The sequence below is a fragment of the Lynx canadensis genome, chromosome A2 (genome assembly GCF_007474595.2).
Source record: "Lynx canadensis isolate LIC74 chromosome A2, mLynCan4.pri.v2, whole genome shotgun sequence".
Lineage (NCBI taxonomy): Eukaryota > Metazoa > Chordata > Mammalia > Carnivora > Felidae > Lynx > Lynx canadensis.
The window spans coordinates 109,673,374-109,683,425 of record NC_044304.2 but is presented as its reverse complement, the minus strand read 5'-3'; positions in this window follow the sequence as shown (position 1 = coordinate 109,683,425).

Below are 10,052 nucleotides of genomic sequence, written 5' to 3'. Positions count from 1 at the left end.
CCTTTTGCAGGCCCAGATGTGTCTAAGGGTGGAGAGGAAGGATGGGGAACACTGCCAGACCTTCCTGATCCTCCCCTGCAGAAAGGCCAAGAAGAGATATGGAGAACAGCTTGTCTGTTCTTCTCTATATAGTATTATAATGGCAGAGTAAATATTTTCCTCATAATGGCTCCCCTGCCTTCTGAAAATTTATAACCATGGTGTTGGTTTTCTATTGATGCTGTAACAAATAACCACAAATTTTGTGGCTTCAAACAATACAAATGTATAATTTTGTAGTACTGCAGGTCAGAAATCCTAAAATCAAGGTGTTGGTAGAGCTGCCTTCAAGCACTAGGGAAGGCTTGGTTTCCTTGCCCTTTCCAGCTTCTGGAAGCTGCCTATATTCCTTGGCCTGTGGCCCTCCATCTTCAAGGCAAGCAGCAGAGTATCTTTAAATCTCTCTGTCTCTCTCTCTCTCATTGACCTACGCTTCTGTCATCACATCTCTTTATCTGACCCTGACATTCCTGCCTTCCTCATAGGAACTTGGTATACACCAAGATAATCAAGGATAGCCTTCCTATCTCCATCTTAATAACATCTACGAAGTCTTTTGCTATCTAGTCTGGGGATTCAAATATGAACATCTTTGGCAGTTGGGGCGGGGGAGGCATTAGTCTGTCTACCACAACCATCTTGGTCATTTTGATTGCTTTTTTAGAGTACTTTCATCATGTGTCAATTGGGACAATTATATTTACCTTATGGGATGTATCATGAGTCAGCGAGATAATCTGGATTAAGCAATATGGCAAAGCCCTTGAATAATGGCCTTGGGAAAATTTACTCGTTGAAAGTGTTGTTAATTCAGAAGTACAAAGCTTGGATTCTGTACCCACTACTGCCTCTGTGACCTGAACAGGCAGCTTTGCCTTTTGGCTCTGTTTCCTCATCTCTATGCATAAGTGGAGTTTTCTGATCAGGCTATGAGGATTGGTAGCCCTGACATAAGTGTCAATATAACCCCACCTACAAAAGAAAGGATTTAACAACCTTCCCACAGTCCCACCCACTTATTTATAAGAGATTTGGGGCAATGTTTCTCTGGTGTCCACACATCAGTTCTCAAGTCATCGCACTGGGTGCCCTCTTGGTTCTCTGGTCCAGCCAAGAAAACTGAGAATCTATAAGATAGGAAACAGTACAATATGTTAGACAACTAGGATTGGGAATATGAGAGGGGCCAACAAACAAAAAATTTCATGGACATTGCAAATAATTTTACAAAAGCAGTGTCAAAGAGAATGATAATGAAGACACTGCCATAGCCTCTGGAAAGGCAGACAGGATTAAAACCAGTATTCAGAGTCATCATCACATTATCTTAAGGCACTACTTCTGCACTGAGCCAGTCTATCTGCTGTAAATGCTCCTAAGTTTTATTGGCCAACATTTTATCTTGCTCATCCCTCCATAGGAGAAAGGCCAAGTGGGTGACAGCCACTGTCCACATTCTTCAAATATGTGAAACAAATCCATCAGTGGTCCTGGGCACAAGGGATGAGATTTTTTCCCATTTTTTTCCTTTGGCTGAAAGTGTAAGAGGCAGTGACATGGAAAACTAGGCTGGCTCTGCCAGCTCAGAGCATCTCACAATAGTCCATTCTAAGGTCTAGATGTAAGACTGGGGAATAGAGCAGGTGATCCCTGTTTGACTTTTGGGCTAAGTTACCATTTGTAATGATGACAAATTTTCATATTTCTTCCTTATTTCTCAATAGCTTCAAAATTCAAACGGAAAAGAGAAGTGCTATTTGTTTTTTGTTAAATGCTTTATGCTATCAACCAAAATCTATTTCTTCTTCTTCCATAGAAATATAATGTTAGCTGGGCCGATGGTTGCAACCAGGTGTGACCACGTGACTAACTTCATGGGTACAGAATGTGGGCAGAAGTGTAGTATGTGTAATTTCTAACTTACTTTCTCAAAGATCCATGGTCTGGGAGAGTTCCTTCCTTTCCTTCCTCCTGGTTGGAAAAGACAGTGGCTAGAACATATTGAGGATGGAAGGGTTGCCCGACCTGTCTGGGTGGCTTTGTGGAGTAAAGCCTATTTATAATAGACCAATGTCTATTTTTGACACGATGCACTTTTGGTCTCTTCATTATTACCAGATTGGCCTTTACCCCAACTAATACAGTTTACAAAAAGTTTAAGAGCTAGCAATTTTAACATTTATTACCACGTGCTAGTGACTATGCTGAGCACTTTACATGTATTATCCTATTAGTTTTCCAGAAGATCCTATAAGGTAAACTTCATTATATTATCTTCTTTTTTTTTTTTTAAATGTTTTTCATTTATTTTTGAGAGAGAGAGCAAGTGAGCAAGCATGAGTGGGGGAGGGGCAGAGAGAGAGAGGTGGACAAAGAACCTGAAGCAGGCTCCAGGCTCTGAGCTGTCAGCATAGAGCCCAACATGGGGCTCCAACTCACAAACTGACATCATGACCTGCACAGAAGTCCGAGGCTTAATCGACTGAGCCACCCAGGTGTCCCTATCTTCTTTTTACATAGAAGGGAACTAAAGGCACATAAAATTTAAATAAGATCCTCATATCACACGTCTAACAAGAGAGGAGAGCCAGAGTTCAAACATAATGTACCTGGCATGTTGCGTTGGGACAAGGACTTGGGGCAGAGTGTTAAAGACACAGTTTCAGAACAATTTCCAAGGAGCTTTAGAATAATGTATTTTGAGGATAGAGAGTATTTCTGGTTTGTCATGTTATCTCTGTGGTCAAGAATGGGGAGCATGTCCAGCAAGGAAAGTGGTATGCTTGAAAGAGCAAGCAGAACAGTCATAAGTGATGGAGGCAATTTTCTGTGGGCTTTCTGCAAATTTTGCAGAAGGTACCAATTTCTTTTGTTCGGAAACAATCTTTTCAAGATGTTTGCGTAGTGAACAGCCTCAGAACAGGTAGTGTCTCCTTTCACAGCAAAGGGTCAGGCATGCCTACCACCATTAAAAAAGATGAGCGTTCCCTCAGTTTAGGGTTCCTTTCTTTTAAGTGCATGTCAAGATGTTTGTCTTGCCTTGTGGGGAACCAACACAGATGCTAATCAGTTGATAGAATTAAGAGGAAGGGAAGTATCTTCAAAGGGAATAGAAATTAATACCCTAGAAAATAGATACCCACTTAGAATTTGTTAAATTCTAACTATGTTAACCTAATTCTAAAACACAGATTACAGTCTCTCTTCTAGGTCTTTATGCCAGAGTCCTCAAATTGGATGTCAATACCCTAAAATGTCAATAAATAGGTAGTTTAGAAAACATTTTAAAGATACAGCATCATGGAAAAATGGAGTTGAGAATAACTGTATAGATATTCTGCAAGCATTACAATATCCAGCATTATCTGAAACTATAATTCTGAATAAAAGAAAATAAGCAGTTTCATGTATCAAGGGTAAAAAAGGTATTTGAGTATTTTGATTTTCCTAAGTGGAGATTAATGTGACCTTCTTGTATTGGGGAAAATATACTGGACCAGAACTCAAGATATATGAGGTCAGTGTATCACCAACTAAAGAGACTTGTACAGGATAGTCTTTGTTTTCTTTTCAAACATAAAATGGGGGGACACGAAATAAATCATTCCAAAGATCATATCTAACACAGAAATTATGTAATCACAGATTGTCAGAAGTAGAAGGAAATTGAGTAGTGATAATGTGATATATATACACATTTTGAATTTTCTCATAAATTGTAAATGATCATTTCTAAAGACAGATCATTATATTTCATATCTGCCTAATTCATCTCCAAGTATCTTTTAATGATAGTCTTCTTTACATTAAGGTAAACTCTAATAGCTTGTAACTTTTATCATTGATCCTCAATTAACTTCTGTACCATAAACAAGAATGTTTTTCCCCCGTGTTAGTATGCCAGTTATCTGAAGCAATCATGTCACAGACAATTCTTTTGTTTTCCAATGTCTTAGAAGAATTAATAGGAATCAGGAACTATGTATGAATTTGTATTCCCTCATGGTTCTCATTGGTTTTAAAATGTGAGTTGCTTCATGCAGGCTGTATACACCAGATACCACAGATATAATTTTGTCTATCCATCCTCCTGAAAAATTTCGTTGGAGCCTAGGGCCTAGGGCCTTTCTAGGGCCTAGTTTCAGAAGCTGATCCTTAGGAGCTGTGGATCCTGTCCAAGCTGGTGGTGAGATTGGAGGTGGGGAAAGAGGCCAAAACTTGTTCTGCCTAGGGTGAAGTTTTAAAAGTTTCAATGAAACAGCACAGGAAAGCAAACTGGACAGACATAAATTCTATCCAAGCAAGTGTTGATATCTTAAAGATCATATACTAGGAAAGCAGACAAGTTTACCTAATGAAGGTGATTTTGCTTCTCAGGTGGGAGTCAGAGGGTCCCCAGGACAGGGTAGCCTAGGGTGGGGCCTCCACATTCTAATAATTAAATCATAAGAATGTGTTGTTTTCCACATTTTAATGTACATATGAATCGTCAGAAATGCTTGTTAAAAGTAAGATTTTCGGGGCACTTGAGTGGCTCGGTTGAGCGTCCGACTTCGGCTCAGGTCATGATCTCGTGGTTTGTGGGTTCGAGCCCCGGGTCAGGCTCTGTGCTGATGGCTCAGAGCCTGGAGCCTGCTTCGGATTCTGTGTCTCCTTCTCTCTCAGCCCCTCCGCAACTTGTGTTCTGTCTCTCTCTGTCTCTCAAAAATAAATAAATGTAAAAAAAACAATTTAAAAAAACAAGATTCTCAAGATTTTTGAGCATGAAGTGTCTTCAGAAATCGAACTTTTATAGCATTCCTCCTATGATATGGATGCAAGATGGCCCATGAACACCCAGGAAAATAGACTATTTCTGGTTCATTCATGGACACCATGTCCTTAAGGACCTGGACCGTTAGTGAGGGACTCCCTCCTGATGGAAGGGAGTAAAATAGAAACTATTCAACTGGGTTCTTGAACATCAATCTCAAACTGCACCCTATTGCACTTGGTTGGCTAAATGTTCATGGAATGAATGATTTCCTACTCCCTCTCTCTAACCACTCCCAAATCCTTGCTTGTTGAAAACATGTCTTTAATTTTAAAACTTCTCTCAATCCCTATAATTGTTTGTCTCCTACACACTCCTTTGCCATCTTATGTAGAAGAATTTTGCCCCTTAGTTTGCCTTTTCCGAGGTGTGGGTCAGCACATCACTCTAGCTGAGTTCTAGCTGTGATTGTAATCTGAAGTTTGTAAGATCGTTGAAGTACAGAAGCAAAAGATGCCACTGTGCAGTGGAAGTGACTCCTATGGTAATGGAGAGGGAAGCACAGAGATGGAGGTGTGAACAAAAATGATGGGAGAATCACTAGATTTATGAGGGAAAATGGTTCATTCAGTTTTGTTCAAAGACCATTTAAGGTTCTTGTAGGATATTTAAAAACGGTACTAAATATTGTACAAAATAAACCATGGAAAGTCCGGGCCAGAAACTCAGAGGAGAGGTCTAGACCACACACAGAGTCATACATAAGTGATATAATTAGGTGAGATCATGAAGACGGAAACATACAGAGACAAGAGGAAAAGGGACAGACCAAACCTTCTAAAAATGTCTATCTGTAGAGTTACAGAAGGTTGGACAGAGGGACAAAGAGTGATCCGAGATCAAGAATTTTGAGGACAATGATATGGAAGCCAAGGAAAGAAAATATTAAGGAAGAAAAACTTTCCCCTTAATAGCATATTTGTACCCCATAAAATTGGAAATAGTGAAATTCAGAGTGTGAAGATTAAATAAGAGGCCAGTGATGAAGTAAAGCAAGCAAGTCATCGCCAGCTGCTCTATTCAGTAATGAAAACAAAACAGAAGAATGATATAGTTTGATTTCTTTTCCTTAGAAGGGAATGGACTATGCTTGTATGCTGAAGAAACCATTGCACTGAAGATGTGAGAAAGTGGAGTAAGGGAAATCTGAGAGGATGGTTGACAGAAATGTAAAAGTCAAAGAGTAGAATACTGAAGTTGATGTCCGATTGTTTCCAGTCAAATTAGAATGTTATTGTAGCCAGAAATGAGGAGGCCACGGGGCCGGGGGGTAGATATTAGAAAGATGGGGTTAGATGAGTGGGGGATAGATACTAGATGGGTTAACTGAGACTGAAGTCTTATCTTTTCTATAAAAGAGGTACAGAGGTAGGCAGACAAAGGTTGGGTTTCTGGCTCTAAGTTCTGAGGAACCTTGGCTCATCCTATTGTGGCTTCACCTTTCTAGTTTCTAGCTTCTGTTTTACAGGCTCCAGGGAACTTCTAGCTCTGTCTTCATCATGTGCACACGTGCTGGCTAGCAGAGGAAAGGGCAAACGCAAACTAGGTTCCGTGCCGCTACGTCATGTGTATTGAGGCATCCTTTCTGGAAGTTACCACACAGATTTTCCTTTCATATATTTGGCCAAAACTCACATTAGCTACACTTATCCATGAAGGAGGCTGAAAAATGTAGTCTTTTTCCCTCATTGTGACCAGAGGAAAGTCACAGTTCTCCTACAACGAAAGAAGGGAAGATGCTATTGCCAGTCGCTGCCACAGACATGGTAAACGTTTTTGGTGAGGCCATCAGTTCTGTCACTTTGTCTAGCTGACCAGGAAAAGAAGGTGTTTTGGCCCGGGCTATGGATGGGAGTGGCAGTTGCCAAGGAGGTGGTGAGCAATTCAAGTATACAAGCAAAAATACTGTTGAAATCCTGATACTGAGGTCCAGGCTGAGGGACTGAAAAAGAAGGGACTGCACGCTACGAACTGCAGAGGACAATAAGGTGAAGAGCAGGTTGAACAAAGAAGACAGGATTGGGAAAGGAGAGAAAATAGTGTGATTAGAAAAGCAAATTTCAAGTTGGCAGAGTGAAGGCATTTACATGTGCTCCAAGTCTGAGCTGTGGCTGTACTCATCTGGAATGGAAAAGTAGATGATTAGAGTTGATGTGTAGGAATTACAGAAGGATCCTTGAGGATGATGATGTCAGGAGATAAAAGTGGAAAGGGACATTGACCTGGAGACTAAAAACCGAGATGTTCATCAAACCAACAGTGAACAGATTGAGAAGGATTAGTGTCGTGGAGTGCCCGGGTGGCTTAGTTGGTTAAGAGTCTGACTTCAGCTCGAGTCATGATCTCGCAGTTGGTGGGTTCAAGCCTTGCATCGGGCTCTGTGCTGACAGCGTGGAGCCTGGAGCCTACTTCAGATTCTGTCTCCATCTCTGTCCCTCCCCTGCTCATGCTCTATTTCTCTCTCTCTTTCTCTCTCAAATATAAAATAAAACAATGTAAAAAAAGGATTAGTGTCAGGCATAGATTTACCTCCAACTGAGAAGAGGTTGCATGGATATCACAGGGAAATAGTAAAAGCAGATAGTTATTGAGTAGTTGCTATGTGGCTATCATCAAACTGTTTATTTAATATGAAAATGATTTCTTTGTTAATGTCTATTTTTGAGACAGAGTGCGAGCAGAGTAGAGAGAGAGAGACACAGAATCTGCAGCAGACTCTAGGCTCTGAGTTGTCAGCACAGAGCTGGACATGGGGCTCAAACTCATGAGCTGTGAGATCATGAGCTGTGACTGAGCCAAAGTCGGACGCTTAACCAACTGAGCCACCCAGGTGCCCCAGAAAATGATTTTTAAGTAAACTATTTTGGAATAATTTTAGATTTAAATTAGAGATGCAAAAATAGAGCATTTTTTTTTAATGTTTATTATTTTTGAGGGAGAGCAAGCAGGGGAGGGAAAGGGAGAGAGGGAAACACAGAATGGGAAGCAGACTATAGGCTCTGAGCTGTCAGCACAGAGCCTGAGGTGGGGCTCAAACTTACAGACTGCGAGATCATGACCTGAGCTGAAGTTGGCTGCTTAACAGACTGAGCCACCCAAGCACCCCGAAAAAATAGAGCAAGTTTTCATCCCCTTCATTCAGGTTCCTCTAACACCATACAGTGTCTGTCATAGCCGTGGGACATTGGTGAAACAAGGAAATAAATTAATGTCAAGCAAACTTTATTGGGATTTCTGTAACTGTTGCTGTTTTTTGTCGAATTGGACCCTTGTTTGCAGCTGTGTCCTTTCTCAACGGCAGGATGCAATCCAAGATGCCGTAATATATTTAGTGCCCATTTACCTCCTTAGTCTCCTTTGGTCTGTGACAGTGTCTTGGTCTGTTTTTCTTGACCTTGACATTTTACAGAATACTCAGGAATTTTGTGCATTGTTTCTCACTTCAGGTTTGTCTGATACTTTCACACAATTAGACTGGGATTCAGTAGAACTGAAGTGTGCTTGTCGGAGCATCACTTAGGGAGAACACGCTGCCATGACTTACCCTTGGTGATGTCAACCCCAATCACTGGGTTAAAGCAGTGCTTGCCAGATTGCTACAGTGTAAAGTCATTATGGTTTTTTTTCCCCCTTTTCTGGACTCTGTTCTTGGGAAGCAAGTTACTAAGTTCGGCCCACATTCAAAAGGAAGGGGTACTAAGCTCTATCTATTGGAGAGTGTAGTATCTACAAACACTTAGGATTCTTCTGTAAAGAAAATTTACCCCTTCTTGCTCATTTATGTGTTTAATCATTTATATAGATCAGGATGGACTCAGAATATTTATTTTATTTTTTGGGTTTTAATCCAATGCTGTTATTACGTTATTCAAATTGTTCCAGTTTTGGCCATTGGGAACTAAGCAGTTTATCATAAATCATTTATTGAATCCTCCAACAATCCAGTGAGGCAGGTATTATGGTTATCCTTATTTTGTAGAAACTATGACTCGGAGTAAGAGACCTTCCCAATGATCCATATCATGTATGTACAAAGCCAGGAATCACACTCCAGAGTCTGTGTGCTAAGCTTTGCTATGCTCTCAGAGGGAGAAGATGTTCCATAATGTCAGTCAGTGATTAGCAGAGGTAAGATAAGAGATAACAGGTTTTGCAGCAGTTCATCATAAAGGCAGGAGTTGCAGAATGGATGAGCTTCCAAAGGTACAGTATATAGGAAAAAAAAAAAAGACAAAATGTCAGAACCAAGTCTGTCACCAGGTGGGAGAAGGGAGAGTAGCTAACACAGGAAAGACAAGGACTAATAGAAGGTTGCAGGACAATGGATGTCACGGAAGCTAAGGGAAGAAAAAAGTTCATCGATGGTACGAATGGTACAATTTGGCCTGCAGGGATAGAGAATTAGCCTCTGGTGGGAAGGAAGTTAAGTGAATGTCCATAAAACATTTTAATAGAAAGATGAAAAATAAAACAAGATTTTAGGAGATAAAAAATTATTTTAGAGAAAGGAGGTAAAGAATTTAGTAAGAAAAGGATGCAGGGTCAAGTAAGTATTTTCCAGGCTGGAGGGAGAAGCAGCACAGAGAGAAGTTTATAGAACAAAGACTGGACAGGGGCAATGTAGACACTATGTGCACAAGACTTGGAAAGGAAGGGTATTCATCTGGAAGTTAGGGGAAGCTCTCCTCACATACTGTAGGTGAGCCTAAGAGATCAAGGGTAGTGGCACTGTTGAGGTCAAGGTACAGACACACTAAGGATGCGTTACAGGTTTCTGATGATTTCAATTGTATTAGTAACACTAGAAGCAAGGTCATCCGCAGACACTGGGAGGCAAACATGAGAGTAGTATCCAGTCCTGTGAGTAACTAACACCACTGGTCAGTATTTGGCAGGCTCGGTGAAGGGGCACAACTGGAAGTCATTCCTGCTGATAGAAGCCACTGGAGTGAAAGCAAAGACAATTATCATGATCTCGATTTTTTTACTTGATGTTTTCAGATCAAATGGTTAAAGCTGAATATGGAACTCTTAGACAAAAGACACAGTATTTCTAAAATGTCCAAATTAGGTATGGTGTTGGTCACTTGCCATGCTTATATGTCGAGTGTTGAGAAGAAATATCTAATGATTGTAATGATTGTAATGGCTAAACATAAGACTAATGTGAAAAAAGTTAATAGAATGAAAACCGTTGTTT